Source organism: Anomalospiza imberbis, chromosome 4 (assembly GCF_031753505.1).
Source record: "Anomalospiza imberbis isolate Cuckoo-Finch-1a 21T00152 chromosome 4, ASM3175350v1, whole genome shotgun sequence".
Lineage (NCBI taxonomy): Eukaryota > Metazoa > Chordata > Aves > Passeriformes > Viduidae > Anomalospiza > Anomalospiza imberbis.
In genome coordinates, this window is record NC_089684.1 from 46,998,585 (window position 1) to 47,014,235 (window position 15,651).

Consider the following 15,651-nt stretch of genomic DNA (forward strand, 5'->3'; position numbering starts at 1 on the left):
CAGCGTTTCCAAGACCGGAGAGAGAGTTCACCCCTCATGGCCCCCAGAAGACCCCGTTCTCTGGAAACAGCAGTGGCAAACACCAAGAAATCCCTGCTTTACTCCAATATATTTGGTGAACTTTACTGTGCTTGCAAGGAGAGGGGACAATAAAACAATGAGTGGTGCAGACAAAGCTCTCTCCCCTGGCAAAGGGACCTGACCTCGTGCAGCTCTGGCACCTCAGCCCTGGAAGATTCCAGCCTTGGCACTGAGGATTGCTGTGCGCCTCGGGCAGTTTGTAAGGAGAGTTACAGGAACTGGCACGGAAAAGCTCTGCTTGCTCTGCTACCACCGAGTTCCACACACCCTCAGGTTCCTGTGGACAGAGTCTGTTTCTCCTGGGACTGAAAGACTGAGCCTCTCGTTTTATACAGGAAGCAGCACTCGCCATTACCCCATTATGTGGTGCTTGGGAAGGGCACAGGTTTGACAATTCCCTTACAGAGGATTTCTAGAAAAGAATCTATGAGAGACTGAAATACCAGTGGGGAGGTTTTATTTCATATCATCACCCATCATGATCAAATGGAATGATAAAAGTCCTGGCTATGTCTATCTGACTAATTGCACCCATCTTCCAAATGGGCTGAATGATCATGTACTGTTTCCTGCTTTGGATGATCAAGCTTTTTATTGCTAAAGCTCATACAGCACTGGTTCAGAATCACAGAGAAATTCACTGTCAAATCTGAAAATTGAATAGGTGTCCCACAGACACCAATCACACACCTCCTCATCCAACCAAACCATGGCCCCAAGACAATCCTCTACCCAGGAATAAAATAGGAGCCCCAGTCCTGGAGAGGGTCAGCCCTCGGCCCAGGGCTAGCTGTGAATTCCTGTACTGGAACACAAAACCACAGGCACTGATTTCACCTACACCCAAATCCATAGCTCTTGGGAAGGCCTGAGCTCCTGACAAAGAGTTTCAGCTTCTGGCACTGATTGTGGTTCTTAGGGAACACCGTATCCCAAACCTGCACCACCACCCCCCTTTCTCTGCCTGCTGCCCCTGCTCTGACTCTGGGCCAAGCACAGAAGATGCAGGATGGAGTTTTCTGAGCAGGAAAGGCCCATCAGCCAGAGGACGTCCCTGCATCCTCAGTGTGTCACAGAGGTGAGATGGAGATCAGCACTGCAGCACTGAGGCACTCACTCAGAGACAGGTCGCCTCTGCCTGCTCAGACTGCTTCGGTCACAGCACCGCTCCCACCCCTACTTGCTCAAAACCTGGCACCAACAGCTGGAAGAGCAACCTGCCCATGTCCCGTCTACCTGGATCCCTCCCAGGAACCTCTGCAACAGCAGGGTCCTAGGCCCGTGCTTTTTGAATCTTTGCTAACCACAGCTTTTTCAAAAATAAATCAGAACACAGATTTATTGACTCTTGCCAAACCTGCAGCTACAAGATATTTCTTCTGTAGGAAGCAGAGGCACCAAACAAAACCACTGACCCAGCAGCCACTGGAGTTAAGGGCAAAGTTGTGACAACAGGGAGGAAAACGAGCACCAAGATTTTTTAAAGATTTTTTAAAGAAGGTCTGCTGGCGGGACAGACCTTCAGGACAAACTGCGAGCACTTGGGCAGTACCTTTCCTAATCATTTTGAGGGATTTTAACTAAAGACATCTCTTGGAGCACAGCTGAAAGGAAGGCACCTTTCAGAAGCTGGATCCCTCATGCCAGAGCAAGGCCTGGTGAAGACCTGCTGTGCACAGGGCTGTGGACACGGCGGCGGCTGTGCCAGCAGCGCTCCTGCAGGAAGGAGCTGCTTTGGGCTCTCCTGGAAGAACATTCTCCTCAGTTACATATTTAAGCCATCTGAGGAAAGAAAGTACGAGACCTGAACACCCTTGGAGAAAAACCTTCAGAGCCTGCTGCTGCCTGTACAGCTCACACAACAGGAGTACAGATGAGCATCAACTAATGCAAGTGGTTTTTGCTGCAAGTCAGTAGCTCCCTTCCCAGGGACAACATCCTACAGGTTAAGGGTGCTCCTACACCTAAGAAACACTCGGGATTTATTAAACATGCAAAAGTGCAGGAAGGAAAATTGATGAATACAAACTAATAAGGCCAGAAGAACCTGGTGAAAATCCCAATAGTTGCATTGTGGGTAAAAATAACATTCCTTCAAAGACAGCAGATTAAATTCTAAGGGATAATGCAGCAATACATCTTGCTCTGACAGGCATCCCCTTGCCCTGATAATGTGCACATATGGAGAAAAAACAGAACTCACAATCCTTACAAGTTTACAAAACTGCAACACTGATTGCACTAAGAAATGTGCACCTGCCTCATTTTATTAATTGATGCTTAATGCCCAACAGAATGTAGCTTTGGAACTGATAGATTGCTGGATTGTTATCTCCCTTGATTTCTTTTCAATAAATTAAACCCCACCAATGTGCTAGGGACACCCTTACAGGCAGAGGGAAGGCATTTGATTGATAATGTTTCTGAATAATGGCACTGGGATGAACTACCACTTCCCAAGATAAGGATGTTATTAGGTTGTGGGCTCCATTTCCTACTTCTTCACTTCTAAAGCTATGATTCCAAGAAGAAAATCCTTGTAGATTAATGTGTTGCTGATTTTACAAGAAAGGTGATGTGGGGTGATACTGAAAATCATGGTCCTCTCTTTCTAGGCATGGGCAAACCAGGAGCATTTTGGCAGCCTTTAGGGAAACCTTGGGAGAAGCAATGCCAGGCAGAGGATGCAGGACAGTCCTTAATCCAGACCAATGCACTGCATTTATGGCAAGGCAGGGGCTGGATTTTAACATGAGGATGGTGCAGGGAGACAAGGAAGGAGAGAGGATGAACAGATGTGGGCCACTGACATTCATTTCCAAAAACCCACTGAAGGAGTTTGCCTGGATGTGGAGAAATGTCTGGGCGTGGCTTTGGGCATTAGGAGGAAACAGGTGGAAAGGACCTAAACCATCAGCCTGGGTGCTCATTTTAGAAACCTCATCCATGGCCATCGTTTGATCCAGTATGTTCAGTGACAGAGATCTCAAAGCTCTTCTAAGCAGACATTGCAGTGCCTGTGTGCAAAGCATGTGCTACCACAAACATTTCAAGTTTGCTGGAAATAAGTACTTCAGATCTGGAGTTTGCTGTTTAAAACTGCTCTGTTAACAGAGTAGCAAATTAAAAGACTGAATGCCACTTTTCAAACTGCCAGTACTCTTCAGGAATGAATTTTTAATATCTCTAATGGCATCTTTTCCTATGGATTACTAAAGCCATAGCCAAGGGGAACCATTATTATCAACATGAGTCCAGGGCATCAGACAGCTAATTAATAGCAGATCACTCCTCTCCCAGTTCCATGTTTTTTCCAGTGTGAGGATCTCCATAATTGAATGCCATACAAAATATTATGCAAAACATCCAGTTTTTTCCCAAGATCAGCAGGAGCTGAGTGCCACTGAGAGGATGTGCCAGCACAGAGCTGCAGGAGCTCTGATGTTCACTCATTGAAAGGTTACAAATGCAAATCACAGTAGGACTCAGAACCGAGCCTGGGGGAATGTGAGAATAACTCACATTCTGAGAAGCCCAGCTGGAATGAAAAATCCTCTGGAGCAACAAATTCAGTATGCCAGGAAAAAAAAATAGGTCTGAATCGAATAAAGTCTTGCAAGCAGACTGGCAAACACAGCAGCAAAAGTTATGCTTAGAGATGGAAACCAAAATAAAAAGGTGGGAGAGGTTACCATGGTGGGAATGGAGACCTGAAACACATTAATTAATTGCATTCTCCCAAATTAAAACAAGGACACTGCCATCCCTAAACTCCTGCATGGAAGCAAGTGCCTCAGCCTTCTGCTGTCCTTGCACAACCAAGCTTTCTCTGTGTCTTCCTAATGAAATATGTGCAATATCCAATTACCAGTCATTGCCAATTAAAACACTATTTCCCAACAATATGATCCTGCTAACTGAATTTCCACGCAGCCTTGGCACCCTGGCCTGTGAGCAGCTCTGCCATCCAGCACTTCTTGTGCTCTCAGCTCTCGGGATGTGCCCAGCAGATGGCCGAGGATGCTGCCTGAATGCCAACTGCTGGTTTCCACACAGGCAGAGGTGGAGGGGGTGGGAACAAACATTTCCACGTGGAACACAATTAAAATTGACCCACGAGGTGTCACTGTTGCTCCAGAGAAATTCAGCAGCCAGGGGGTTTTTCTGGGCATAAGCTGAGACTGGGAGTGGGGGACTGACTCCAGTGGGGATGCACCAACAGGAGCTCTGGTTACTTTTCCTCCCTTTCCCAAGCTCCACACGTGCCCGCACCTTTAAAGAGAAATCCAAGAGCACCACCTACCTAAATGCCACCAGCTGCTCCTTCCTTCTGCCACTGGCTCCCTGCTTGCTGTCCTGCTGCCTCTTGCCAAACCCCCACGTGGGATGGACTCAGGCCCTGCCATTGCTGCAGCTGCTGGAGCTGCCAAGTGAGGGCAGCGGGTTCCAGCTGCTTTCAGACCCCACTTTCAGCTGCCTCGGGGAACCAGAGAGCAAAGCCAGCAGGGAGCTGGTCACAGCACACACCAGTGACCATGGGCTTCCTTGGGCCTGGCTGCTTCATCCCAATGAAATATTTACAGCAAAAATAAATACTCCAGTCAAACCTTCCAGAACACGCAATTTCAGAGCACGATTGACCGTATTCAAGCCTACGTATTCCCAATCTTAACCACAAAAGGGATTCATAGCATGTACCCTGTATGGAAACACACCTACGGCAAATATCCCAACGTTTGTAGGAGCAAAGATTCCGACTAAGCAGGAGCCCATCCCCACAGTATCAGTGTCAGGCTTCCCTAACAGCTGTCCATGGATTAACTGTGCCCATTTGTTTTACCCAAGCTCTGAGAGAAGAGAGCTCAGTGACTCCTGTATGTGTTGGGTGATTCCACTGGAACTTCCCAGTACTGCTGCTGCAGGTGGATGTCCAGCTATGCCCATCAGTGCTGCACGTGTGGGATGAAAGGAGAAATAACTGTTCCTTGGGAACACTGAGCTTCCCTTGGGATTAAGACACTGGCATTCTTAAAAGGAACATTCTTAATTTTCATGTTAAACCAATCTCAAAAGAAACCCCATCTGCACCATTTTGCATCTTTCCCATCTTTCACCCTTCAGGACCCCTCAGGATAATGGGCTTGTTGGAAACAGAAGTGCCAAGGCTTTGTGATTTCCAACACCCCCAAGGACCAGCCACACTCTCTTTTACTACACTCTCTTTTAATCTGAATTCACTAAAAGCTCTCCAGAACCAAGCCAGTGTCTGTGCCCAGATATCTGTGCATTTATGAGGCACATGAGACTTCCACTAAACAAATTCTGGGATCTCTCCTGGGCTCAGGAGTCCCTGCAGCTCCTTCCCACAGTGTCAATGGATCACAGCTCCATTGAGCAGGGAGTGGAGCCCAGACTGCCAGGATCTCTTTTACTGAGTGGGGACATGAAACTGCACCTGGCCCCTGCCAAGTGTCCCAGTCACGTCCTATGCCAGGAATTCTGTTTCCCTACAGCAGTTACAGCTGCCAGCCATTGTCCCCTTCCAGCCATTGTCCCCTGTGCCTGCAGAAGTGGCCTGAGGCTGCAGGCGCTGTGCTCAGCCAGGCCTTGAGCCCCTCTGCCACTATGGACAGGCCAGGAAAGGAGGAGGAAAGGAGCCAGTGCCAGAGTTATGTTTGGAGCTTGCCTGGACAGAGGGACTCGTGCCTGCTCCACATCCAGCTCCAGGTCCCTGAGCTGTTCACAGCCTCGGCCTCTCCCAGTGTTAGCCACAGAAATCCTGCTCAGAAAAAGGGGCCATTCCCTTGGTCCAGCTGGGAAGAACAGCCCCTCTACACTGGGAATACCTTTCTCCTGCCTGATTGTCCCAACACAGTAAACACAGCTTTGGAACACACCTCTGGCCTCTGAACTGAACAGTTACATACCAAATGCTAATTAACTTTACTTTAGAGACTACCCAACTATTGCTCGACATTTGTCAGCACTTCCTACAAATACACCTAGTACTAGATTATTATGGAAAATGTTTAAAATTGGGTTGCTCCACTCGAATATGCTAGGCTATCTTTTCTGCAGACAAAAGACCCACTAAACAGTGAGCTTTCCTGGAAGATTTACCTGCTGTATTCAAAACCACAGAGGCCACTCGAGTCACCTCAAAGACATGGGAACCTTCTCTTTTCTAAAGGGAAGAATGACCCATGGACACTGCAGCAGGAATTGCTCTTCTCCTGCTCCTTAGCCAGGGGAGGACATTCCCTATCACGTTACAGAATCATTCCATTCTATTTCAGAGCTCACTTTGCCCCAGGTGCTCTCCAGGGTGCCTGACATGAATTATTTGTGGTGGTTCACATTTACTGAACAGCACTGTAATACCCCTGCCAGCCATGGGGAAAGGGAGCCAGTACCTCAGGTAAACACAAAGGGCTTTTCCCTATGGAAAACCAGCTGTGCAGTGTGTGGATCACTGATTTCAGCAAGGGCTGGCTGCTCCACACCAGCCCTGACCCAGGCAGGGCTGCCTGTGGGGACCTGAAAGGAGCAAAAGCCACCACCTCCCTCAGGTTGGGCTGAGATGTGACACAAGGAGCCAGCACAAATCTGTCACACTCTGGATCTGCCTCCTCCTATGAGCCTCCAGGTGTTAAAGAGGTCGCAAATCTTCTCAAACCCTAAATATATTTATTATGACCAACGCATAGCAAGGTAACTGAAACACATCTCTCAGTCAGGCCTTCCCTGACAGCAGTGATGTCCTCCTGCACAAATAATTACAAATCAGGAAATATTAGGCTCTATTTTCTCAGAACCCCTCACATTCACTCGTTTTTCACTGAAGCTTTTTCCAGACCCTTACATTCCTTGTGTTTCTCTTGGGATCACTGCTGTAGATTTGAGAGGGGCTTGGACACCAAAGAAGCTCAGCCCTTGCTCCTGTGAGCTGAGGAAAGACTATCCTAGCTCACAGCACAAATCTGCCCAGGACACTGCCTCTGGAAACAGGCAACAGCCAGGTGTAAGGGACATGGAGCAAGCCCAGAGCCAGATTGCTCTTCTGTGCCCCCCAGTTCCCAGCAGCCAGGAGACTTCACAGTGCAAAGATGGGATCTCTGAACCTAGGAGATGAGGAAATGGATACTCCCTTCCTGTGTTTGTGTGATCTCTCTGCCACCCTTAGGAAACCCCAGAGGGAAACAAAGTGGGCGTGGTGCTCCCACTGCAGCAGGAGGGAAGAGCCAGAGCTCTGGGGCAGTGTCCTGGGCCCAGGCACTGAGGGGGGACAGGAGCCCATGCAGGAGCCAGGGATGGAGGAAATGGGTGTCAGCTCCAAGCCAACATCTCGTCTGTCACTTTGTCATTCTACTGGTGGGAGGCAGAATGAACCACAGTTAATCACCCCAGTGGTACAGGCTAAACGAGCAATGGACTGCTGCTTATAACCAACCCCTTCAGCTGAGCCAGCCTTGCTGATACCAATTTTATAAAAGATTATTACAACTTGATTTCTAAGTTGTTCCTAATGGCCCACAGTGGCCTTACGTGAGAGCACTTGTTATTCATAGTGCAAGCAGAGCTTAATTCCAGGTGTGAAATGATAACTGACGAGCAATAAGTCCTCGGGGTATAAAATCACAATTTATCCTGGATTAATCATCATGGACTACCTGAGAACAGTTCACTGCCATGTATTTTAAAGACACATTACCCTTTGAATTTGGCTTACTGCACTTTTCTGAATTGAAAAACACACTCCCTTGCCATCCTGCCAGTCACTTCCAATATTTAAGTACCTGAAAAATAAGTTACCTAAAGTTCAGTAACTTCAACTCATTTACATACTTATTTCCTTTCACACTAAATATACTTTCTAAAATGCTCTAACACTGGTATCATTTCATGGTGAATTTTCCTGTCATTCCCTTCAGGCAGCAGGGGGAATGTTATTGAGTACAGCCCCAGTTGTTTTGTGCTTTCCCAGGAATCAAATCCTCTGTCTTGATTTGATTTCTGGATCCAAGCAGGTTTTGGTGGCATGGCATTTATCTTGCTTAAACAGTGAGCAAACACAGCTCAGAAATGAAAGTATCTCAAATTATTCACAAATAACTGTAGGAGAGTCACTGCAAAAGGAGCTCAATAATGAATTAAAACAACATTACCATTCCCAGTTCCTCATATGTGGCACCCACAAACACATTTCAAATTGGCATTACAAAATCCTGACCATCAGCAGGAACTCAGGATTCCCAGTGAGTTTTTCTGCCCAGAAATCTTTAAACCAGAAACCCTTAAAGACGAACAAGTGGGAGTTAAGTGTTGGTAACACAGACATTGCTCATGACTTGGTCTGAAACGCACACACACAAACAGACAAAAAGAAAACCCTGTCACTAAGACAGTTCTGAGTTGCCCCAGCTGATTTAAAAAGCCCAGCCCAGCTGGCACATCAATATCCAGGTTTTCTACTTGGTGCCATAATTGTCCTAAAAGGCCACCCAGGGAAAAGTGGTTTTGCTGCATTTCCCACAAAGGTACCTGTGAACAGAGTTTAACCACATCCTTTATTTGAGCTGGAGCAGCAGAGATCCTGCAGGTCTCTCTAACCTGGAATTGGGTTTAAATTTGGGCTGCCCGTACCACTCTAAACCCAGGGAAGTGCCAGCAAAGTCAAAAGCCATCAGAATTTCAGCTTTAGTCTGGGACAGAAGCAGCAAGGGCCCTGCCTTTCATCTCCCTACAATTTCAGAGCCCCAGCACTTGCTAAGTATCTTACTTGGGATGCACCCAAACAATCTGAATCCTCAAATAACACCATTACCTGGGCAATAAAATGGAACTCCTGTAGATTGTTTAGGATCTCCAGAGAGTACACGCAGGAGGGAAAGTGAAGCCTTGTGAATGGAAACACAAAGTGAAATTGGAACTGAGGCATTTTGGGAACATTGCTGAGCTAAAGGGCAGTTCAAAGAATCCTCACTAAGTGATGGATAAAAGCTCCAAAACAGCCTTATTTTAGGCTTGGCTGCACAGAGAAGTGTGTGGTAATAAACTGAATCATCAAAAATAAATTGTTTCCATGTTGATTTCTTTAGAATTAATACCTGTAACCACAGTCTCACCACATTCACTAAAGCTTGTGCTCTGATGTTGCACAGGGCAAGGTTTGAGGAACTGTATTCTCTTTGGAGAATTGGGTACTTGCTTTTCTACAGGCAAAGTGTTCCTCTCCCAGAACAGCAGTTACCCACAATGATGGGTTTTAATTAGGGACAACTTCATGTACAGTGTTCAGTATTTAAGCTGCAGGGGAAAGATTCTGAGAGGACACTGAGGAATCCAGGCACATAATGCCACTAGCTGAAACACTGAAGGACATTGCTGAATTCCTTTAAAATAACCCAAAATTTACTGGCTAATGGCATTTGCACCTCGGTAACTGGTAGAGGATCCAACTAAGCCAAAGTCCTGTTTGAGCAGCCCTCGTACAGCAGAGGAGAGGAGAAAAGAGAACATCACAAATGTGGAGCTACTTCAGCACCAGCTGTGTGCACACCCTGGAGGTGAGAGCCACTGCTCTCAGTAAACGGGACTGGGAGGAAGGCACCTTCCTCTTCCTCTCCCTCCCCAGGCACAGCCCTGAGCCTGGCCCCAGCCTCTGTGCCTGCGGGCCCCACAGGACACACCCTGCAATGGAAACTGCGAGAGGCACGAACGGCAAAGCCGTGTCGGCTCCATGGCTCCACCTGCTCCAGCTCGCAGAGCCCAAACCACAGGTGCACATCAGCAACCTGGCCAGAGCCATACATAGATTTGTGATTTGGTCAAGCACAGTTCTAAGCATCTTTCAGATAAAATTCCACAGCGTATTAAACAAGAGATGGCTATTAAAAATGCTCTTTTAAAACCTGGCACAAACAAAAACAAACATCTCACCCCTCAGGCTGGAATGCCGCCCATCTAACCCCATCCCTGAGACCCAGGCGCGCCTGTGCCTGGAAGTGCTGCTGAGGGAAACAAACTGCCCACGCGGGCATAAACGGTCCCACTGGGGCAGGGCAGAGTCAGAGCTGGCTGCACTGGAACAAAGCCTTCATTACACTCCTGTGATGAATCTCTGCCTTGCGCTGCTGCAATTATCAACGGCTGGGTTAAGGCTGATTTGGATGCAAACAGCAGAACTGAGCCATGAGAAAAAGAGGAATGCATGTGCCCAGTGCAGCCTTTCAGTGCACTACAAACAGATGGCAGCACAGGGAAATGCCACTAGCCACAACTCATCATTTTGCCATTCTCCTTCAAAGGAAAAAAAAAAAAAAAAAAAAGAGGAGATTTGCATTTTTGAATACAGTTTATACAATTATCCAACAAATGTGGGGGCTTTTTGAATAGCCTTCAAATTTTTCAAATGGGTCCTATTTTAAGTGCACCCATAAAGTCATGACCTGTATTGGCTGGGATGTGAAAAAAAGGGTAATGAACATTTAGCCAGAAGCCCTTTTCTGAACAGCAAAAAGCAAAAAGATTATTGGAATAATACTTCAGTTTGCTGTCATTTTCTAGTGAGTGGGGATAAAAAACAAACAAAGAGCTGGAACTCTTTGAACTCCTGAGCTCTGATTTCTGGAGCATTGAAAGGATATGAAAGTTTACATGGAGTGCACATATCAAATACCTGGGACACCTCTCCTTTATTTACTACAGTTTCACCCTGCATTGACTTGAACCAGCAGCAACCAGTGTGTCCTTGGTGCACTTCATCCTCACACTGCCCTGTGCACAGCACCTTTGGGAGAGGGTAAGTGAGGGCACTTCATCACCTTCACCCTAAAGGTGGAGAAACTGCAAAGTGAGCTGAGCAGTTATGAATTGTTTGGCTCAAGTGAAACAGGTTTCAGAATTGGGTCTAGCTTCAGCTAAGAGACATCAATGTTGTGTGGGCAGCTTAAAAATAAGTAATGTCCTTAACTATTTATCTCTGTGCACTGCAGGCCTCGGGAGGGAATAAAAACTGCCACAGGAAGTGCACAGTGAGGAGTTAATAAACAAAAGAAAACAGAATCTCTCATGTTTCATTACGAGTGCACCTTGCAAAGGGTAGTCCCCAGCCTGTTCCTGTGAGCAAACTGGCTGATGAATGTGGTTAATGCACAGACAAATGACAACGCTAATACAATGACTGCAATGGCATCTACCCTGCATCCTAGAATTGCTGATGAAGGATGAGTGACACCCTCTGAAAGGTAAGAATATTAATAGTGCTGCCTTAATTTGCTCTGGAGCACTGGGAGTCTGCTGATTTCCTTTTATGCACCCATCTGCTCCTCAGGAAAACATCACACAGATTTGCACTGTTCTTGTCTCAAACTCAAGTAACTCCTGAAACCACAAACCAGACAATTCTGGGGTGCATTTACATGAGCTTGACCAAGAGGCATGAAAAATGTACACTCAAGCCAGTACATGATGGCTGCTCAGTTTGTGCTGGTGCCATTTCCAGCTCTGTTGCTACAAGCCACACCTTCAGCATCACCTAACCCATTTCCTTTACAATCTGAAAAATAAATCTCTAAACCACCATCCTTTTAGGTCTGTGTCTAACCAAAATACAATCAGCTTAAAAAAAAAAATTAACTGACATTGAAAGCAAAAAGCCCACAAAACTAAGACTTTACAATTATTAACCAATAACTGAGGCATTCTGAAAGTCTCAAGCCCTTTGTGGCAATTCCAGCCAGAAAGAGAATCACAGGACCAATGCCAAACACCAAAACCACATCAGTGCCCTCACAACAGGAAAGGACAGGAAAAGCCTTTTTGCACTACGAAGTGGCTACTTCAGAGCCATGCCAGAAAATCTTCAGGCCATTTAGAAGCTAAATTATGGCCACTGAAGGGTTGTAACTCTTCAACTGAACAAAAAGCACAGCTCTCCAGATGTATTTATTACACATTAAAAAAAAAGGCTAAAGAGATAGAAGTCCTTTTGAAAAAAGGTCTCATCTGAAATTTCATAAAGACATGTGAGTTACAGAAATGTGGTAAAAGGACAGTAACTGCCTTCATGCATCCCAAGACAGCAGCAATAGTGATGCATGCTTTGAATATCTCAATTTCTGTCCAGACTTCAAAAAGCAGTTAAAGAGATGTGAGCTGGTGATACAGCAAAACAAATCAAGCTTATGACAAAATATATTTTTCCCATATTGAACTGCCTGAAGAGTTCTGGCATCTCTAGAACTGAAATGCAGAAACAATTCCCTTCTGAAGAGCTGAAAAAGATACTCTTACTCAAAATTCATCAAGTCCACTGAGTTCCTGGCCTCCAAGGAGGACACAGCGAATGTCAGCACATAATTCACTTATCAGACCCTCAAAAACTGCCCTGTGCCATGAGCCCCCAGTTTCCAGAAACAACCTTTGCCAGCTGGACTTAGCTACTGCTGTGCAACTCAAGTGTCCAGACAGCCAGGGCTGCTCCTGTGAGCAGCCACTGCAGACAAACACTCCCTTCAACACACTCAGTGACGAGAGGGGGCACAGCGAGGCAGAACATGGTCTCTAATGACTCAGCTGAAAGGAAGGCATCACTATTTTCTGCTTTACAATAAAGTGAAGTATCAATTGAAGTGGCAGCTGGAATCCAGATCTCCCCCTTGTCTCAGCAGATCTTTTTGGCTGCAGGCATTCCCACTGTCCTAATAAATGTTCACAAATTTACATAACCTGGGTGCACTCACTGCAAACAGAGCCAAACAACCCTTTGAAAACCTATCTACACATTTCTGACAGGGTTTCCCATCTTCAAAGGTGTTAGGAGCAACAGGCTGAGGACAAAAGACACAACTGTGCACCCACAGCCTGACAGAGAGATCTAACTGTAACCTTTTGAGCTCCAAAAATGCCATTGTTACCTGCAGGCAGCAATGTGGCAGCAAAGGCTTGCTTGATTTTCTGTAAAAAAAAACCCAGGCAGGCATTAAAAAAGCTGATTTGTGTTCTGGGGTTTGTGACTGTGCCATATTCAGGCTGATTTCACCAACCAATAATCAAACCAGCCCTGGAGAGTCAGTAGTTACTGATGATCTCCCAGCTTGCAAATGGATTCCTGAGACAACATGGAGCTGTGAAGAGCAACGGGGCCCTAATGTGGTAGGAGGGGACAGAAAAGATGGGGCCACATCAAACTGATATTGCTTGTATGACACAGAGTGCCTGAAATCCTGCTGCCCAAAGAAATGAACCAGCAAATTCATAAGTCGAGGAGCTCTTAAGTGGCTCAGTTAACCAGCCATTTAAAAAGAAATCCAGCTTGATGGACCTAATGTTAATTTTTCAAGCCAGTGCCCTTTTGTTACTGTTGATTGCTGTCTGGGCTCACTCCCTGATTGGGGTGGCCCGGAAACGTGGAAAAGTCTCTCCTCCAACTCGTGCCTTCAAAGAAAGACTCAGTAGTCTTCAGTAGTCCAGCCTCAAGGTAGTTTATTGTGTGTTATCTAAAAGATTTTCTTCCTGAACTGCTGCGTTCCGTTCAGCAGTGCCTATTACCTATATTGAATGGTGACTTTCTACTCTAAACCAATCTGTGAGTGCCAACATCACCAAGGACATGGAGCTTAGGAAGGAGAAAGAAGGAGGACAGGGCACGCCCAAATCCCTCTACTTCTGACCCCCATGTACAGAACTCAGACCCCTCTGTACAAGGCCTAAAACCCCCCTGTACAGCACTCAAAAATTCTTCCTTTCACTTTGTGACTACTTCTACTATAATATCTAAACTTTTGTGATGTCTTGTTCTTCCTGCAAGGCTGGTAAATTGTTCCATGGATCAGGTTCAAAGCCACAGGGGTTTCCAGCGGCATTACAGGGTCTCAAGTGCTTCTGACCTGGGCCCAGAACATCCAAGAGTGTCCAAGGGACATTCTGGGTTCCGACAGATTGTCATGATTAATACAACTCTACCCAGGTTTCCCAGGCCATTTATTACCATAGAGCAGGGATAAAACTGAGCAAGGGGAATGCAAATTACAGAGCTAAGAACCCTTTACAGCACAAAGCTCTGCAGACAGAGGTCAACTCCCCACCCTTCATGCCACATCTAACAGCAGTGCAATACACCAGCTCCACTCCCAGCAGCAGCTGAAAAACAGAGACACCCCAAACAATTCCACTGCCTTGAGCTGAGCTACGTAAAACCCAGTTCAAACAGCCAGGAGATGAGAAGATCTGAAACTCCAATAGTTTCACTTTGGGGTTTAACTCAGCCTGAAAGATCTGCAGGAATGCCTTGTCACCATCTGCCCCCAGTGATGTAGAACCAGGACACAGCACAAGGACTGGACTGTATTTTCTGCTCTCTTCACTGGGGCTGGTGCCCAAATGCACGGACTGGAGGCACCTTTCCTTCTCTTTAGACAGAGGCTTCTTCGCTCACTTTCTTCTCTTTGCTGTTTTCTTCTTTTGCCACCTTTAAGCATTTGAAGACTCAGAGCTTAAACTATAAAATATTTATCATGTGCACATTCAGAAGAATGAAGATGCTTTGGGGCTAGAGAGGCTGGTAACTCCTGAGTAATTCAAGCCCTGTTTTTAAGGGGAACACCTCAGGTATGGCAGCAGCCGCCAATACCCAGGTGCTCTGCTCCTGCTGGTGCTTTAGCTCCTTCTCATCTCCAGTTGCCCTAAACAGGTTTAATTTACCTTACATTCCCTCCCACCCGCTTCATTTGCAGAAGTGTTTCAGATGAATGAATAATACAGAGGAGGAGGTAAATGCACACAGGCAAAGCTGACAGATGTCAAGCTTCCACCTGCACCACACATCAATGTTCTACATCTCTTCATCCACTTTTCTAATGTGTTACTGACGTTTGCACTGAATGTGTTGAGCACAGATGTGAAAAGGCCACTCACTGCAGGGAAGGCAGTTCAATATTCAAATGCCAAACAACGATGTCAAACCTGCACATTCTATGTTCTAGGTTCAACTTGGGCTTCCAATTAAAAAGAAAGAGAGGAAAAAAATTAAAAACTGAGAATCTAAAAACATACTAGCATTGCCTGCTAAGCCCTCAGCTGAAGCACTGGCCCAACGCTGTCATTAACAAAAGGAGTGACATTTGCTCCAATAGTGATAAAGCCATTCAACTGCTAAGGAGAGCTTTGGAAATATGTGAGCTGCCTTGAAAAGATCTGGCTTTGGATGACAGGGGCTCTCACCACATGGCTGGAGATGCAGCTGGATGCTTCAGAAACCCAAATTTGGATCTGGAGATCACCAATCACACTTTAAACTTATTTAACAATGTAAGAAATAGTCAGAGAGATAGACTAGGCTATTTTAAACATAGATTACACACTTCTACGACTTTGTGTGTGTGCAGATGGACTGTTAGCAATATACTGAGTTTTCTCTGCCTCTCTGCCCATCACAAACACTCCTGTGTGTGTCACACACATCTAAAGGAAACTGCTGAGAGCAGCAATTTTGAATGCACCAAGGATCAGGCACACAGGGTACACAGGTACCCTGCAAACACCCAGCTCACTGAGGCAGAGTTCACAATT